This window comes from Mustela erminea, chromosome 4 (assembly GCF_009829155.1).
Source record: "Mustela erminea isolate mMusErm1 chromosome 4, mMusErm1.Pri, whole genome shotgun sequence".
NCBI classification, from domain to species: Eukaryota; Metazoa; Chordata; class Mammalia; order Carnivora; family Mustelidae; genus Mustela; species Mustela erminea.
Window position 1 is genome coordinate 68,807,962 of NC_045617.1, and position 20,040 is coordinate 68,828,001.

The 20,040-nt window shown below is 38.7% G+C and overlaps 1 protein-coding gene and 1 non-coding gene across 2 annotated transcripts in view; both read left to right on the plus strand.

Annotated features, from left to right (window-relative positions):
• Positions 1–20,040, plus strand: part of MOXD1 (monooxygenase DBH like 1) — a 91,855-nt gene that overhangs the window by 43,378 nt on the left and 28,437 nt on the right. The window lies entirely within an intron of this gene.
• On the plus strand, positions 12,745–12,851 carry LOC116589554. Its single transcript, XR_004285328.1, has one exon. It is a non-coding gene; the product is annotated as a U6 spliceosomal RNA (small nuclear RNA).

Below are 20,040 nucleotides of genomic sequence, written 5' to 3' on the forward strand. Positions count from 1 at the left end.
ACTGTGTGAATGACAAGATTTTCCTCTCAAGATTTTCTCTATTGGGGAAAAGCTCTATTCTCTGCATTGTGATATTTCTGTCATTGTTTCATCTAATACTTTTATGACCTAGTGAAATATATACACATCGAAGTTAACTCTATACATTGATGTTTATAAGGTAATGGCCCCACTTTAGGAACTGTGTATTGAAGGTGACCTTGCTGACTCTAAATGCATTCCATTTTACGAGTTATTTTCACCTGGTCTTGGGTAGGATTTTTTAGGGTCATTTTTACCTGTGTAAGAGAATCAGTGCTCAGTAATGTCCTTGAGGTAGACCTAATGTAGATGTCCTGAGTTATCTCTCTATGCACCTCTCTCCTCTCCCATTTTATATTCTGTGAACTGTAACCTTCGTGGCCTCCTTGGACTCCCAATTTGATCTCCTCAACTCTTGGCAGAATGCCAAGTTCTGCCTGAGTTTCAATTTTCTATGCAATAGCCTCGAAACTCTCCAGACAGTCGTCTGAGGAAATTATAGGATGGATTTCATTTCCAGAGATCACTCTCCTCTGCCTGATGTCCACTGCCTTGATACAATGCTCAACATCATTCCTTGGTAAGAAATTTCAAATTAAAACCATACTGGGATGCCACCTACGTGAATTGCCATATAAAAATTAAAGAGTTGGCAAGATGGGGAGTAACTGGAACTCTAATATACTGCAGATGGGAATAAAAAGTGGTGCAACCACTTTGAAAAATCATCTGGCAGTTTCTCAAATCATTAAACATACATTATCATATATTCTGGCTATTCTGCTATTAGCTAAAGGCTAAGAGTAATGAAAGCATATGGTCATACAAAGATTCATAAAAGAGTGTTCATAGCAACTTTCCTTATACATAAATACAATGGTCTACTTCTCTGCAATTAAAGAGAATGAACCACTGCTACATAAAACCAATATAGATTCATCTGAAAATAATTACACTGAGTGAAAGAAGCCAGAAAAAAAAATGAGTACATATAATAAGATTCTATTTTTTATAATATTCTAAAAAAAATACAAGTCTTCCATAGTGATATGAAGCCATTGAACAGTTTCCTGAAATAAGAATGAAGAAAGGAGGGAAGACAATAAGGGATTGCCAAGGAGTGCGTGGAAACTTTTTGAGGATGATGTGTATATGCATTATCTCAATTTGGTGCTGGTTTTATGAATGTGTCCACGTGTCAAAATTTAACAAATTTTATACTTTAAATGTATGCACCTTAGTGTATGTCAAATTATACCTTAATAAAAGTGAAAAAAAAATGTTGTCTTGGAGAAGTTTGAGGTCAAAATGATATTTTCACGTTCAGTATTTATTCCTTAAATTGTTTTGTTTTGTTTTGTTTTTAAAGATTTTATTTATTTATTTGACAGACAGAGATCACAAGTAGGCCGAGAGGCAGGCAGCGAGACATGAGGAAGCAGACTCCCTGCTAAGCAGAGAGCCCAATGCGGAGCTCGATCCCAGGACCCTGGGATCATGACCCAAGCTGAAGGCAGAGGCTTTAACCTACTGAGCCACCCAGGCACCCCTGTTTTTTGTTTTTTAATGTGCTATTTAACTCATCCATAGAGTTTTAAATTTCAATTATTTGTTTATGTATAGAGATTCTATTTTGTCCTTTTTTAAATATGCTGATTCAATCTTTTTCTTGCTCATCTTTCCATCTTTTATTTTTAAAAACATTTAAATTTACTAAATAACATTTTAAAAATGAAATATATATAGTTATTTTCTATTTTATGCTTAATAATTCCAATGACTCCAGTCCTTGGGAATCTAAATATGCTGTGGATACTTTGTTTCCCAAAGTGTTTTTTAAGTTTGCCAAGTTAATGTAATCCATGGAAATCACAAGGTACAGGATGAAAGGATGCTCCTGCCAGGAAGTATCATATTTGTATTTGCTTTTGCCAGTGCCAGGGGATGGCGACCCATGAGGGATTCTTTATTTTCTTGGTTTGGAATTTCCCTAAACATACAGAACTATAAATTTGAATCCTGCTGTCCCATGAGGGTGAACCTCCGTTTATTCATCTCCAAGGAAGAATATTGTTGTTATTTTCTTCTACCCATGTCTTAGTCAACTCAGGATACCATAACAAAATGCCATAGATAGGTAAACAACAGAAATTTATTTCTCACAGTCATGGAGGCCAAGATCAAGGTACTGGCATGTACGTTTCATTCTGAGGCCTCTTCTCATGGCTTCATCAGCATGCAGACAGCTGCCATTTCGCTGTGTGCCCATATGACCTCTTCTTTGCGTAAGCATGGGGTGAGGAGATGGAGGGCAGCATGCTCTTTGGTGTGTCTTATTGGGGCATTAATCCCATCATAACGTCCCTACCCTCATGACCTTACCCAACCCTAATTACCTCCCAAAGATCCCATCTTCAAGTACCATCTCATTACAAGTTAAGGCTTCAACATATAAATTTGAAGCTGGGGTTAGGAAGGAAGGGGGGCGTGGCGGGTAGCATACAAAAAAACATTTGGTCCATAATAATCAGGAACTGCAGCAGAGACAGACAAGTCTGTCAAGTGTTTTCATTGGCTGCCTTTGTTAGTAGTTAGATTTTTTTCTAGTCCACCATTTTACTGCGTTAGTATGAGCTTAGAGAGTTTAGTTTCTATTTTTAAGTGAAGGATACAGGGGGAAGAGGTATATGTCAAGTTATGTCAAGTTCAGTCCTACATCATTTGATTATCCTCTCCTGTGACCATTATTCTTAGAGATTCCAGGATCATAGTATGACATATGGTCCCACAGTATCCTTGGATTCTGTTTTTATCACTCTGATTTTGACTTTATATTCTTTTTCTTTTACCTTTGGAAAATCTTTCTTAATTTCTTACTAAGCTGATCAATACATTTCAAGACACTTTTTTTTTTTTAAAGTTTTGGGAATCCAGATGTCTTCCATCTGAGAGGTGTTCTGAACATTTAGTTCTTTTACTTCTTTACTAGAAGCTCGAGTTCCAATGGATACATTTCAGTTTTGCCAGATTCACCATGAGAAGGCTGGAATGCCATGACCAAAGACACAGAGAATGGGTATTCCTGGTAATGTTTGGGGAACTCTTGATAAGACCACAGAGAGCATGAATTGTAAGCTAAAAAGGGAGTTTCTCTTGAGGCAAAGAGGGACTATTGGGTTTCGACTGGACAAATGGCATGATTTGTCATAGAGATTTTAGAATATAGAAGATTAGAGCCAGGAATATAGCCTGGACATGTTGGGACAAAGTCTGTGAGAGGGAAAAGCAGCCTCAATTGGGTATGTGGCCTTGGAAATAAGGAAAGAATGCTCTCGAGGGTTGCTATGGACCCTCCCAACTTGCTTGATGTTTGGGGTTAGGAGTTTTAAACAAATCTGAAAGAAGTGATGGTTCATGGTGGGGTGGGGGAGTGAAGATGCTGAGTTCTCTTTTGGAACTATTATTATAACTCAATTTATCAGATCCTTTTTGGGTTTCTTCTTTCAACTGCCAAGAGAAGAGGTTGGCCACATTTCTGAAGCTTGCAAAATTCTCTTTGAATATCTATGCTGGTTGTAAATTATGACATTTAAATTGAGTGTGGCTTTTATCTTACTGAGAAAAATGTGGAATAAATCACCCATGCTTTTTATGTTATCTTCATAAATAGATCCATTTTAATGTGATTTCTATAACTACAAAACTGCGAATATTTAAACTCTGATAAAAAGTATTAATTTGGGGCGCCTGGGTGGCTCAGTGGTTTAAGCCGCTGCCTTCGGCTCAGGTCATGATCTCAGGGTCCTGGGATCGGGTCCCGCATCGGGCTCTCTGCTCGGCAGAGAGCCTGCTTCCCTCTCTCTCTCTCTCTGCCTGCCTCTCCATCAACTTGTGATTTCTCTCTGTCAAATAAATAAATAAAATCTTAAAAAAAAAATGAAAAAAAAATTAAAAAAAAAGTATTAATTGCAAAAGTTATTTTAAGTTTTATTTAAAGGGGTTCGCTAGCATTTTTAAGAAAAAATGCACATCAGACCTGTTAAGACTAACAACATGTGTGTGTACTTAGTAGCCACCTTGACGGTCACTTTGGCAGTTCAGGTCACCATGAGTATCTAATGGGAACAGAGATATGTGCTAGGTCAAGTGGGGGCAAAGATAACTAGTAAAGTAGAAATGACAAGATGTTAACTAATTCTGGGTGGTTTTTATACAAAGAGTGTATTATTTTCTCTATATGTAAACTTTCTAAAGTAAGCAAGCAAACAAATAACCTCAAACAGTGGCTTTGCTTTCCAGAAACCTACATCTTGAGGAGACTTATTTATTTAAATAGCTGGAAGGCAGCAGGAGACTTAAGAGTGTTGAAAAGCTGACTTCAGTATGAACCTGTTTACTAAGCCAAGCAAAGTCTTCATGGGGGGTTATCCCCCTAGAGAGGAGGTTCAACACAGAAGACCAGTGGTGAAGTCAAGTCCTAGCCTCAGCACACATCAGTTTGTTGTCTTCTCATCGTGGAATTGCCCTAAAAATTAGAACTTCTTTTAACGGAGGCCTCATGTTTAAACACAGAAAACTAGAGAGGAACTGTAATTACAAAAGCCATCCACTTGTATTCATTTCTTCGCTTACCTTTCTTGAAGTACAAAAGACTCTATTTTGTAATTGTGTTGTAGTGATGGTTAATCATATTGTGTGAGGTCAAGTATAGATAGCCGCCTTTTTCATTTTTTTTTTTATCATCTCTTTTCATAACCAGAGGGCAAAACTTGATTTAAAAGATCAAATGGCTTTTTTGGGTGCCAGGGTAGCTCAGTCGGTGAAGTGCCTGACTCTTGATTTCGGCTCAGGACGTGATCTCAGGGTTGGGGGATTGAGCCCCTGTCCTTGCACTCCATGCTCAGTGGGGAGTCTGCTTCAGGATTCTGTCTCTATCCCTCTTCCTCTGCACCCCGACCCTCCTCTCCGCTCAAGCGTGCTCTGTCTAAAATAAATAAATTTTAAACAAACAAATAATCAAATGGCTCTTTGAAACATACTGTAACATGAAAGTACAAAATTATTTTGAGCTTATTTTAATTCCTTTTCTAATCCTAACTCCTGTCTCACACTCCCACCACAGCCTGTTCAGAGCAGAAAGGGGGCAAGCACAGTTACCCAGAGAATGGGACTGAATGGTCAGCCCTGAGTGCCTCTCAATCCTGCTACTCAGCAGCTGGGCCAGTCTGTTCAGTTTACTTAACTCTACCTCAACTTCCTCGTCTGTAAAACGAAAACAGTAACACCTGTCTCCAGATTGCGTGAAGACAATGTGAAATGAAATGTATTATGTGTCATGGGCCTGGTACAGGTAAAAATTCGTTAAGTGGTAGCTGGTACTGATTCCATAGAACCCACGTGTTCTCTATGGGACTCGTTTTTTTTTTTTTTTTTGCCTGACAAGAGAATGGAAGCCCCTCCCTGCTGTGTCATGCTCATCCTTGAATTTTCAGCCCTGGGCACAGTTCCTAAGAGTGGTGCATAGTGAGTTTTTGTTGGATTCTTGATTTCAATCTAGACTCAAGTCCGTGATGGTGAGTGGTAAACAATGCTCAGAAAATCTATCTTACCCCCCAGACAAATGAACTTGGACTATGTGTGGCACTGTGGATTATGTATCTAATTTAAGGGCTGAATTGAGCAGTTCTGCTGTGTTACTTGTAAACACTTCATGGAGAGGGTCAAAATCCAAGAAAATAAGGATTTGAACACCTGCAATTATTATTAGTTCTAAAGCAACGGTGTTTTATATCTTAGAGAAAAAGCACTTAACATCAGTTTCTCCTTTCATTATAAGATAAAACAGGATATACTTTACATTTGATTTTAACTTAAATTTAAAGAGCAGTGAATTCTAGACCTCTGGATAAAAGCCAACATAGAACTCTGCATGAGGCAATGTTGTTAATTTGTTTTGCCTACAGTTAGATCTAATCTTTAAACTGTGCCTGAAGGAATAAAAAATGTCATTCAATGACTATTTCCCTATTCTTAGGAGAAAAAAAAAGATGGCTCATTTATTAAATTTCTTCAGGAAATATAATCCTTAAATTATGATAAATGTTAAGATAATATACTGTATTTAAAACTGCCAAAATTATCATGATAAATTACATATAAACACAAGTACTAGACCTTTCAGGATGTGAAAAGAAGTTTTTAAAAGTTAGTTTTAAAATATACACCATTAGATTGGTTATTTTTATATGTAAGCTGTATTGGAGTAATGAAAAACGAAGTTGTTTTTCTTCGAATTTGAGGTTGTGGAATTTTATCATGAGGATCATCTGTTAGTAATTGAATTCTGTCCTTTCATGGATGGAATTATTAGGCCTTTAAACTGTAAAATAAAATTTTAAAATGCACAACAACAACAACAACAAAAAGCAGACTAGCAACTGTTACTTCAAAGGAGACCAAAAAGGAAAACAACCCAGCGAGACAGAAAACATTTGCTGCAGAACCAAGGAAGGTCTCAGTGTCTTTGCTGGGACCCTCCCAGCAGGAGCTGTGCCTGCTCAGGGGTGAGTCACATACACTGACATCTGCCACTGGGCTGTGAAGTCTTGACAATGGGTGTGGGGTAGAAAACTTCGTTAGTTTTTCTAAGAACCTAAAAACTCAGAAGATGTAACTGGGTTTTCAGAAGATCAGCATGTCGTTCTCTAAATAACAAATTTTAATTTAAAACATTATGAGAGGAAATAGATTTTTTTTTTGCATTGTGTGGGGAAAGAAACAATTTTGAAGGTTTTTAGAGACTTTGTACTTATACGATTAAGCATAATCGTATAATATATAATTAAGCATGGCATATATATAATACATATGGAATATCATAGATAGATTATGCATGGGAAGTATGAAATCTAATATGAAAGCTAACATTTGATGAGTGCTTTGTCTATACCATGCACTGTGAAGGGTTTTCCAAGGCCTCATGTAATTGTCATGATCACCTTATAAGGTAGAGAATAGAACCTCACATATTAACTAACCTCTCAGGGACATTTAGCTAGTAAATGATGAAACCAGAACTTAAAAAACATGTTATAAAATCAATATTTGTTCACTGTAAATATGCAAATACAGAAGGACATGAAGTGAAAAGCAATAAGCTCTAAGTTCTCCCATTCACGGTCGTCTTCCTATAAACCAAATCAATATTTTCCTGTATCTTTCTGAAATTCTCTATATGTATGTAATCATATCCCTTTATGTCTTCCGTGTATATTTTCATCCCTCTCTCTTTATATGTGTATGTAGTTTTTCCTGCTTTTATTTTTAGACCTCAATGGGATTGCCTTATATATTTTGACACTTGCTTTTTTTTTTTTTTTGCATACAAATGATTTAATTTAAGTGTCATTTTAATGCAATGACATGACAGTGCTCAGCAGCTATTAGTTCTCACTCGACACAGCACTTTTCCTGGGTAACTACTATCAGCCTTTTTTTTTTTAATGGACAAAGAAATCAAAACAAAGAAAGGTTAAGTAACTCCTTCACTGCCTACATTCTTTCTCCATGCCAGACGGCCTTCTGAAAAGATGAGAAGAGTCCTGTAAATCCAGGAGTTCTTGTGAATTTTCATTACTACTTACACTTGCTTTTTATATTTAATTGTATGTCCTGGAAAAGTTCCACTACAGTATGTATAGAACTGTCTTACTCTTTTATGACTGTGTGGTAGTCCATCGTCTAAATTTCATATAATTGAATAGAGAACAACATTAAATTATTTTCAACTTTATGCCATTTACAAACTGTCTGTATTCATCTGCGTGGGTGGCCATAGCAAAGTTCCATAGACTAGAAACCTTAAACTGCAGAAGTTTGTGTCTCATAGTTCTGGAAGCTGAGAAGTCTAAGAACAAGGTGCTAGCAAGGTAGGTTTTACTCTGAAATCTTGTCTCTTGACTCAGTAATCATGGCTGCCTTCTCACTATGTAAAGTACATAGTCCTTTACTTGAATAAATGTTGCAGTGATTTTTATCATTGTTTTGGTAGTTTAATGTTTATTTACCTTTGCTCAGCTGAGTGCTGCTTCTAATTCTTTCCTTTATTAACTTTTTTTTTTTTAAGATTTTTATTTATTTATTTGACAGACAGAGATCACAAGTAGGCAGAGAGGCAGGCAGAGGTGGTGGGGGAAGCAGGCTCCCCGCTGAGCAGAGAACCCCATGCGGGGTTCTTAGAGGACTTAATCCCAAGACCTGAAGGCAGCACCTTAACCCACTGAGCCACCCAGGCACCCCCTCTGTTAACCTTTAATTCACTTCTCCAGGATAAGAGTTGGGTCACACAAAATAAAGTTGTAGTGTCTATATATTTTATTGCATAAGTCTGCCTCCCTTATGCTGGGATGTCAAATTATGTTCCTATGAGAAGCCCCCCCCTTCCTGCATTCTTATACTCCATAAAACATGTTGATCCACATGTGTCTCTCTGCTCTACATTGGATTGGCAGAATTCCATATAAACTCAAACCTTTGATATACATATTGCTGCACTGAAAGGCATGTGTTGACTAATAAAACTGTGGGGGAAAGTTCTCTGAGTCATATTCTGTAGTATGAAATAGTAAAATCACATCTACTTTACGTGAATTTTCAATCCCACAAATTGCCAGGGTTTGAAATGCAGATTAACCTGAAAAACAATTCAATTTACTATTAAAAACAGCTCCTACTCATAAAGATGTAAGCAATAGCATACTAAAAAATGGCCAGCAATATTTAGTCTTGAGTTTTATTTTAATTACAACAAATAATAAAGGCCTTGAAGAAGTCTCCTCCACATAATGAATTGTCAGCAAGTGGCAAAACAGTGACTCACTGCTCCAAGGAAGGAGAAAAGCTCTCATGTATGCAATAATTGCATCCAATTAAAAAAAGATACCTGTGCTAAGTTGTACAGAACCGAGTGTTGTTTTCAACTGCTTGATACAAATTATGATATCCCAGACACATTTTCTCCTTTTTACCTTTGAACTAAAGAAAGTTGATTTGTATTTTCATTTTGTAAGTAAAAAAACTGAGTTTCTGAAGGTAAGTAGGCTGTCTCAGGTCACACAGCTCGTAAGTACCAGATGTTGAATTCCAAACTAAGTCTTTGTATTATTATTATTATTTTAATTTATTTTTTATTTTCAGCATAACAGTATTCATTATTTTTGCACCATACCCAGTGCTCCGTGCAATCCGTGCCCTCTATAATACCCACCACCTGGTACCCCGAACTCCCACCCCCCCGCCACTTCAAAATCCTCAGATTGTTTTTCAGAGTCCATAGTCTCTCATGGTTCACCTCCCCTTCCAATTTTTCCCAACTCCCTTCTCCTCTCTATCTCCCCATGTCCTCCATGCTATTTGTTATGCTCCACAAATAAGTGAAACCGTATGATAATTGGCTCTCCCTGCTTGACTTATTTCACTCAGCATAATCTCTTCCAGTCCCGTCCATGTTGCTACAGAAGTTGGGTATTCATCCTTTCTGATGGAGGCATAATACTCCATAGTGTATATGGACCACATCTTCCTTATCCATTCGTCCGTTGAAGGGCATCTTGGTTCTTTCCACAGTTTGGCGACCGTGGCCATTGCTGCTAAAAACATTGGGGTACAGATGGCCCTTCTTTTCACTACATCTGTATCTTTGGGGTAAATACCCAGTAGTGCAATGGCAGGGTCATAGGGAAGTCTATTTTTAAGTTCTTGAGGAAACTCCACACTGTTCTCCAAAGAGGCTGCACCAACTTGAGTTCCCACCAACAGTGTAAGAGGGTTCCCCTTTCTCCACATCCCCTCCAACACATGTTGTTTCCTGTCTTGCTAATTTTGGCCATTCTAACTGGTGTAAGGTGATATCTCAATGTAGTTTTAATTTGAATCTGCCTGATGACTAGTGTTATTATTTTTTTTAATGATTTTATTTTAATTAAGAGAGAGAGAGAGAGTGAGAGAGAGCATGAGAGGGGAGAAGGTCAGAGGGGGAAGCAGACTCCCTGTGGAGCTGGGAGCCCGATGCGGGACTTGATCCTGGGACTCCGGGATCATGACCTGAGCCGGAGGCAGTTGCTTAACCAACTGAGCTACCCAGGTGCCCCTAAGTCTTTGTATTATGCTAATGCATAGCCCTACCTCCTGAAAGAAGCTTAGAAAAACAAGGCAAATGTGTGCCAAAGTAATCATAGAAGGCATCCAGGGGAAACAAAACCTGGCATTTGTTTCTTTCTTTCTTTCTTTTTTTAAAATTTATTTGTATGTTAGAGAGAGAGAGTGCCAGCACAAGAAGGGGGAGGGGTAGAGGGAGTAGCAGACTCCCTGCTCAACAGGGAGCCCAGTGTGGGGCTTCATCCCAGGACCCTGGGATTAGGACCTAAGCTGAAAACAGACGATTAACCAACTGAGCCACCCAGTTGCCCCCACATCTGGACTTTCAACAGTGGCTTGGCGGACATACTGGATGGAATAAACACTGAACAAAACCATGAAGGGTAGAAGGACATGGTGTGGACTAGGAAGGAATTCCTGTGGCTAGGCATGCATGCTTATGGGACTGTGTAGTCCGCATGCAGCAAAAGCCACATAATATCCTGAATGTCAGAAACACGAGTGTGGACTTCATCAGCTGCAGGCTGGGTGGCGTAGAGCCATTGACCATTCTTTATCTGTTAGATTAACAAGATGAAAAGTGACTTGGGAAGATTAGTTGAGAGAGGGAGCGTCGTCCAGAAAGCAACCTCCTGAGCATCTAGGAGGACAAGCAAGTGGCTATTGGTGTATTTCAGGTGGGATGTATGGAGGTGTGGACTAGGGTAGACACTGTGCCTAGACAGTAATTTGAAAAACATTTTGAAGATGAGAAAGATAAATTAGGATGAGTCGTACTGCTTTGTCGTTGTTCTAAATATTCAGTGTTCTCATGAAAAAAATGTGGTTTTTCAAACACAGTATAGAACCCAACTACTAATTATTCTGGGAACTTCTTTTTGTGTTTTTCAGAAGTCTGAATTAACAAAGCTTCTGACTTCATCCAGATTTGGGTAGTGTAAAGAGGGGAAAGACAAAAGGTGGATGAAGAAAACAATTTTCCTTGGTAATAACTATCAGCATCGAACTCATTTTTGTTTCAACTGAATGTTGCTTGGGTTTATTTCAAGCAAATCCCATAGTCCAGAGATTTGTGATGTTTCAAGAGCTACAGCTTCATTTTGAGCTTTGCCCTTAACATTGTGTGGTCCTCATCCTTAGGACCACATGATAGAAAATTTTGACATTGGTGGCAAATCTTTTCCCTTAGGATAGAAAAATTGCAGCCCAACTTTTGAAATAGAACTTTTTCTTTCATATTTTGGGAGGAGAGCTCCTCCGTCACCCACCACGTAAAAGTCCCTGTGATGTGACCAATTTAAGTTCATTTCAAGGAGGGGATCACATAGATGGGTTTAGGCCACTCATGGGAAGTGGGAGTCATTCTTAGCCAAAAGGTGTGGCTAAAAAATTCAGGACTCTGACAGAAAAGTCTTCTGGGGGAATTGATGCTGGAAGGCAACCAAAAGTTATAATTCTCTGCCCTTAACTTCTGTGGAATATAACTGATGTTCTCTTTCTAGAATATAAACGGTGTGACAGATTTATATTTGATGCATCTTTGTTTACTTCTTGGCATCTGAGAGTCATTGTTAATTAGTTAGTTAATTAGTTGAGTGAATGAATGAATGAATGAATGAAGGACATCTCTGAGAGAAAAGATTTTCAGAGCAAAATGGTAAGGAAAACTTATATTCAAAACTGTGCGTAAATACATATAAGAAATGTCAAAGAGGGAGATCACATTTCAGAAAAAGACCTCTATAGAGAAAATACTGTCTTATACATACAAATCTGAAAATCAAATCCTAAATAAATTGATACGGTATATATAAATATATACTTCATATGATTACATCTTTTGCAATAAAACATGTGACTGGGCAATATTTTTATTTTGGCCTGAATATTTGTAACATAAAAGTCTTAAAATTAGATTTCAAAATACTGGCATTTGTGAATGGATTACTTCTATAGATTTGTTTGTTATCTCTTTGGGCCCAATGTTAAAAATGTATCTAGAACCCAGAATCCAACATACAATAAAAATACATCATTCTCTGAGCACCTACCAGGTGTCTCTAGCTTCAGAAATGCCGCTATTTGTCTATACATAGACTAGAGTGTTAGAGACTGGTCGAAAGAAAGCTCGTGCGCTGTGACTTCCTCGCAGTCATGTCACACAGCTGTTTGGTTGCACAGCCAAGAAGGGATCTCAGCCTCCTGACCTCTAGGTCTTCCACTACTCCTTGCTGTCCATTTGGGTATTAATTTAACATTTCTTAGAGGACCTACGTGACCTCTAGTTTATTGAATATCTCAGTTAACTGAATGTTAATATTTGTTAATAAAGGGCTAAAATCTACTTTAGAGTTCATGGATAATCTATTAAAAATTCAAAGAACAGTAGACAAAAGAATGCCATTGCAAAACTTCCTCAAAAGCAATTTTCTGCTTTGTGTTTATATGCTTGAGGTGTTTGGCAAAATACCTGATTGCTTCACATTCAGAAATCAATGACTATAAATCATGATATTTTAAATTTCTCAAGGACACTTTGCATATTCACCAATTAAAACAGTTTCAATAGTGCTCGCTTCAGTAGCACATATACTAAAATTGGAACGATACAGAGCAGACAAGCATAGCCCCCCTGCAAGGATGACATGCAAATCCGTGAGGCATTCCACATCTTTCAACAATTTACTTTGGGCATAGAGGATTAATAAGAATGTAATTCGTAAATCTATGGCCCCATTCTGGTATTTTGTCATGACATTTAAAGAAATACAGAAATATTAACATCCTGGCCAGTCACAGCTCACATGGTCCTATATTGAATGCCTCTTCTGGAAGAATACATTTTGCCACCAATGTCAAGAATCGATAAAACTCCGTTTTAATACAAATTGGCAAAGCTGCCAATATCAAATTTTGGTATGGTATATTTTCTTGAGAATTAATAGTTGCTGTGACTAGACAAAAACAAAATAAAACAAAAACATGCTTTAATGCTTTCAAATAACATTATAGTAAACTAAAACTGAATTTCTATGTAAGAATGCTGAATGGAGGAAGACAGAGTCTCCTGGTAGAAAGTTGCTCCCCATCCTGCCTTGTGTCTAGTCACTTCCTGGCTCTCGCTTCCTTCAGTTGATCCCTCCCCCTTCGCCCTGGGGCTTCATCCCCAGCATCTGCAGGTGTTCGTGGGGCTGTTGCGTCCTCAACCACAACCTCAGAGGCAACACGAGTTGGGGAATTTTTTTTTTTTTTTTTTTTTTTTTTTTTTTTTTGCCTTATCATTCCTCTTAATAGTTCATGCCTTAACAATAAGTCTGGACAGCCCAGCTGGAATGTTGCAACCAGATCCAATTTGAAAAAACAGTTCTCACTGAGATTTCTCCTTTTGAATAAATTGGGAATTGAAAATACTTTGGTATTATTGCATCAAGAGCCCTTGAGACATTATAGTTGATTTCCAAACATACATTGTAGGAATAAACTTATGGAGTAGAAACATGTAAAAACACACAGAAAAAAAACCATATAGTCCACTGTTCTGATAAATGTAATCATTAGCTTTCAGGGTGAACTGCACTTTGAATAAGTTAAGAAAATGGTAAGGTTCTAAATTTATGGTTTCACGGGCATTATGTATTTTTTAATTTTTTTAAAAAAGATTTTATTTTATTTATTTGACAGAGAGAGCGAGAGAGATCACAAATAGGCAGAAAGGCAGGCAGAGAGAGAGAGGAGGAAGCAGGTTCCCCGCTGAGCAGAGAGCCCGACCCAGGGCTCGATCCCAGGACCCTGAGATCATGACCCGAGCTGAAGGCAGAGGCTTAACCCACTGAGCCACCCAGGTGCCCCTCATGGGCATTATATTTTAAACAAATGCAAAAGAAAAATGAGCAATGACAGTGATACTGCACAAGTGATTTGATTCTAATACCATTTGGAAATATCTTAATGGCACAAATGAATGCAAACCAAGTTAGTCATTTGGTTTAGAAATCATATAGACTGATGCTGCCTAATTCTATTCTCTAATGAAGGTCCAGGGCTAAAAGCATGACACATCTTGAAATCACGTTGAAGGACAATTCCCTGGTAGGGCACTTCACTTATTCACAGTCATTATTCGGCCTGATTACGTTGGAAACTCATTTTCTACAGGAGCAAGAATAGTAGGCTCTCTTTGGAGAACAGTGTGGAGATTCCTCAAGAAATTAAAAATAAAACTTCCCTATGACCCTGCAATTGCACTACTGGGTATTTACCCCAAAGATACAGATGTAGTGAAAAGAAGGGCCATCTGTACCCCAATGTTTTTAGCAGCAATGGCCACGGTCGCCAAACTGTGGAAAGAACCAAGATGCCCTTCAACGGACGAATGGATAAGGAAGATGTGGTCCATATACACTATGGAGTATTATGCCTCCATCAGAAAGGATGAATACCCAACTTCTGTAGCAACATGGACGGGACTGGAAGAGATTATGCTGAGTGAAATAAGTCAAGCAGGGAGAGCCAATTATCATACGGTTTCACTTATTTGTGGAGCATAACAAATAGCATGGAGGACATGGGGAGATAGAGAGGAGAAGGGAGTTGGGAAAAATTGGAAGGGGAGGTGAACCATGAGAGACTATGGACTCTGAAAAACAATCTGAGGGTTTTGAAGGGGCGGGGGGGTGGGAGTTCGGGGTACCAGGTGGTGGGTATTATAGAGGGCACGGATTGCATGGAGCACTGGGTGTGGTACAAAAATAGTAAATACTGTTATGCTGAAAATAAATAAAAAATAAATTAAAAAATAAAATAAATTTTAAAAAAATAGTAGGCTCTATACCACTAATTAACTTAATATGATGTCATTGTCTACATTTCTATTTTTGCAGAATGGCACAATGACATCCATGTAGCATTTCACACCTATTTTCAGCATAGAAAACGGGGGTCAATTCTGATACATACTTGCTACTGGTGAAGCAGTAGATGTCACTGAACTGTTGAGGGTTGTGGTCGTGGTCCTCATCAATGGCTTTGGGGTATGTTTTATGAAACAGGTGATGAAAGTCCTTTCGATTGAGACCCCCAGTGTTGCCATCTTAGGTGTATGGCTGTTGAGACAGTGACTGTCCCAGTTTTGAGACTGTTGAAAACTGAGTAGTTGACTGCTTTACCATGCTGGTGGCAGACTCATTTGTATGGCCAGAAGTCACAGAGTGACAGTCCCTGAGAGAATATGAAAAACATTAAAACCAGGGCTGTGACTCAGGGAGTTAATATCTGCCTTCTCTGGGATTTTCCTGGTCACACGTAAACAATTCTTTAAAAAAAAATCCTTAAAAATAAGTCAGCTTTAATACTAACTACCTATGTGGAATATATCAGGAATCAGTAAGCAAGAGAGACACTTGTGTGTTTTATAGGGGTGATTATATTTCCCAACTTGCTTTCAAGGGCCTCGATTGAAGGAACTTTGTTATTAATGTGCCCAGCTCTGATTAAAAATTATAAATAAAATGAAAGGGTAAAATGAAAACAAAATAGTTTCATGTTCCAAAAAGTTCTAAGAGAAAAAAGGACAATTTGAGATAATACATGTATAAATGCATACACAGAATTGATGAATTGATGATATATATTTACTTGTGTTTGAGTCTTAATCAAGACTCTTGGTTGCAAATGAAAGAAACACAACTTGAACTAGTTTTGGAAATAGGAAGGAATCGACATGAAATAAGAGGAAAGATTGAAGAAGTAAGCCAGAGAATAGCAGAGATGTAGCTGGGCTCAGAAAAAACTTAAGTATTCAAACCCTGCTGAGACCATCTTGTCTTAGAATTTTCCTTTGCACCAACTTTATTGGATCTCACTATACACTGACTTCTTTCACAATGTCCAACTTCTGGCAAGTGATAAGTTCTTTTTCATAGTTTTAAAGTCCCAAGAAAAGATTGATGGGTTGGGCACCCATTCCTGAATTGGCCAATTACGGTTGAAAGGGCATGGACACACGTGAAGATGGTAGTTTCCAAGGAAATCAGGATTGCAGTAGGGGGTACAATATTTCCCAGAAGTCTCCTCTTCCTCGGTTCTTCCTTTCATTCCTTCTCTTCATCTCTGTTCCACTTAACTGTCGCTTCCTGAGCTTTAACTGCCAAGTCCCTTCAAGCTGTGGCCCTTTGACACCATGTCAGCAGTCCAGTTGTGCTTTGAACTCTGACTGTTCTCAGAGTGGATTATCTGTGAGACAATGATAGCATTTTCTTGCTCAATTTTGTTGTCTCTTATAAGTTGAATATTTTATTATGCTAAGAGAGATCTCCCCATTAGGGATGAGGACAGGGAGGGCAAGATAGGTAGATACTATCTGCTATCCTACCATAGTCCCATGAGCATATCAGCATGATTTTATAATCCTTTGTCTACACGGCTAGTCCTGGCTGAAATGTTTTCATAGGCTGCATAGCATTATGAGCCAGATGCCCTTTGGATAACCTCTGTCAGAGATGGTTTACTGGCTTTTCCATGGACATCAACCTGTGCCTGGGGTGGGTATGTAAAGCACGGTGCCAGGAACAAGAATGGGCAGGAAGAAAAGTGATGGAGATTTACCAAATTACCAGCTCATTACACATTCCATCCATTACCTCTCTCCTTTTGTTTTAATTTTTAATTTGTTGAATTGCAAGTTGTTTTTGGAAAGCTATGTTCTACTCATGTTTCAACAAGCAACATCTTAAATGGGTAGACTTGGAAGAATAAGCATAGGAAAGTTGCTCATAAGAGTTCTAATAACCTCCTGTTTTTCTCACACTGACTCAGTATCCTTGGACAAGTCAAGAAGAGAACTCCCCCTCCCTCCCTGCCCTGCTCTTTTTTTACCCTCCAAAAGTAAAAACTAAAGTAAGATACACATATACTTAGCTATTAGATAATAAAACTTCTTTAACTCTCTCAAGGGCACTTTCATATTCATCAAGTAAAATAGCCTTAAGACTAAATAACAACATGGAATTATTTAATGTCAATCATGTTAGGGAAAAAAATGTGCATTTGTAATAAGTTTGTGTCTCAAACCAATGCAGGGACAATCATGACCTAGGTGTTAAGTGTACAAAGCTGTGAATTGTTACTTTATGATTAAAAAAAAAAATGAGAGTGAAGGATGTATTAGTTTCCTAGGGATGCTATGGTTAAGTGACTACAAGCCAGGTAGCTTGAAAAAGCAGAAATTCATTCTCTCACAGATCGGGAGGCCAGAAGTACAAAATCAAGGCATTGGCAAGGCCATCCATGCTCCGTCTGAAGGCTCAAGGGGAGAATCGTTCCTTGGTTGTTCCAGCTTCTGATGGTCTCTGGTTTTCTCTGACTTGTAGCAGCTTGAGTCCAATCTCTGTGTCCATCTTCACTTGGTTGTCTTCTCTGTGTGTATGTCTGAGTCTGAATCTGCTCCTTTCTCTTCTATAATGATACTGGCCATTGGAGTTAGATCCCATCCTGAACCAGTGTAACTTCATCTTAACTAATAACATTTGCAAAGACCCTCTTTCCAAATAAGGGCACATTCTGAGGTACCAGATGGACATGGTTTTTGGAGGGACACTGTTCAACTCAGTACAGCGGAATAAAGCAAAAATATGTTTCTTTATTATTATTGTTGAGGTAATTGGTATTTGAAGTTTGCAAAAGCATGTGGATTCTTAAGTTTGTCAATGTTCAGTGGCTTTTTGGAGAAGTCTTTTTGGAACAGAATCTGTTTGCCAGTAGGTATTGGTGAAAGACCATCAGACAGGCACAGTTTTGTCAAGGACCCCAAAACTTTAATGGCAGAAAGATATCATACATTTCCATTCTGAGTTTCTTACCTCCTATTCTGATATAGTGCCTAGGTTCTAAGTTCTAAGGAATTTTGATACACTTAGAAGCTCTTTGTCTTATCCCCATCTCATTTTATTCTATAGAACAAGGTCACACCAAGTAAGAGTCTTCAGATCATGTCGTTATTTTATGTAATTAAAGTTTTTTTCCCAATTATATTGTGTCCAACTCTGGCCTCATGTAACTAGAGTGAATAGAAATTCTTTCTTCTCATACCAAAAATAATCAAGTCATTTACTGAGAGCTGATTAGAAGGTATACATAGATTTTAAAAGTTTTGCAATGGGAGCGAAGTGCTTTTCATTTTCTGAAACTTGTCCCCTGCCCTGAACAGATTATCCTCATCCATAGCCAAGGAACAGAACACAGAACAAAATAAAGAAAGATTGATATGCATGGAAGTAGAAATGTGAATCATGACTTTTTTTTTTTAAAGATTTTATTTATTTGACAGAGAGAGAGAGATCACAAATAGGCAGAGAGGCTAGCAAGGGGGGGGGATGCGGGCTCCCCGCAGAGCAGAGCGCCCGATGCAGGGCTCAATCCCAGGATCCTGGGATCATGACCTGAGCTGAAGGCAGAGGCTTAACCCACTGAGCTACCCAGGCGCCCCGTGAATCATGACTTTTGAGCTCCTTTATGAAAAGTTGTGAAAGTATCTTCAGTATCCCAAGTAGAGACTCAAAGGGGGAAGGTTACAGGATTGATCCACAGTTGTGTCCGTGTCACTTGTAAGGGGCACCCCAGAGTTTCAGTTACTTGAACTAACTGGAGACAGTTTTACTCTTAAAAGTCCTTCAGGTTGGGTGCCTGGGTGGCTCAGTTGGTTAAGTGACTGCCTTCAGCTCAGGTCATGATCTTGGAGTCCCTGGATGGAGGTCCGCATCAGGCTCCCTGCTCGGCGGGGAGTCTGCTTCTCCCTCCGACCCTCCCCCTTCTCATGCTCTCTCTTTCTCTCAAATAAATAAATACAATCTTTAAAAAAAAATGTCCTTCAGGTTGAAGGCTTCCCTCTCATCCCTATTCTATCTGTGATTTTTTTCTAGACTATTGTTTTGCTCTGCATGGGGGCTAAAGATAACCTCCCCCTCTCTCTCTGCCTGCCTCTCTGCCTACTTGTGATTTCTGTCTGTCAAATAAATAAATTAAAAAAAAAACAACACCCTTTAAAAAAAAGGGGGGGGGGCGCCTGGGTGACTCAGTGGGTTAAAGCCTCTGCCTTCAGCTCAGGTCATGATCTCAGGGTCCTGGGATCGAGCCCCGCATCGCATGGGGCTCTCTGCTCAGCAGGGAGCCTGCCTCCCCCACCCCTCTGCCTGCCTCTCTGCCTACTTGTGATTTATGTCTGTCAAATAAATAAATTAAAAAAAAAAAACCTTTTAAAAAAGATAACCCACAGGTGCCAGGCCATCCTTGCTGGGCCTCTAATGCATGTGAAGATGGGTGTAGGGAATTCCCTTCTGTTCTGGTCCGTAAGTCACCCCTGCGTACAAGAACACAGGAATCAGGAACTCTGTCATCAGGTGTTGGTGTCACTGTGTCCCACCTCCGTAGGCATTTTCTATTCCTTTTAATTTTTTTTTCTTCTGCAATCATATAGCCAGCCTAAAACAAAAATAAAATTAAATGTTTGTCCCAGTCTCAGAAATACCCATTTATCCACATCTGTATACCTTATGTTGCCCTGAACTTCTTTGACAATTTTTGTAAGTTTAATATTTTTTTAATAGAAGCAACTTCTGGCATTTCCATTGAGATTGTTATGATACTGTGACATCTCTGAAGTAACCAAAATAAGTCTCCCTGTTTAAGTGCTGTCCCTTGGAAGCAATGATTCCCTACAGCCTTTTTGTCTCAGAAATATTTTTAATGTAAAAATTGAACGATTATTTCAAATGATGCAATGATGCAATGATGCAGAAGCAGTAGTCCTTCTTGCATGGACAGTTCCCAAATACACAAGAAAGAGTAGTGTTTCATGCTTGCAGTCCACCT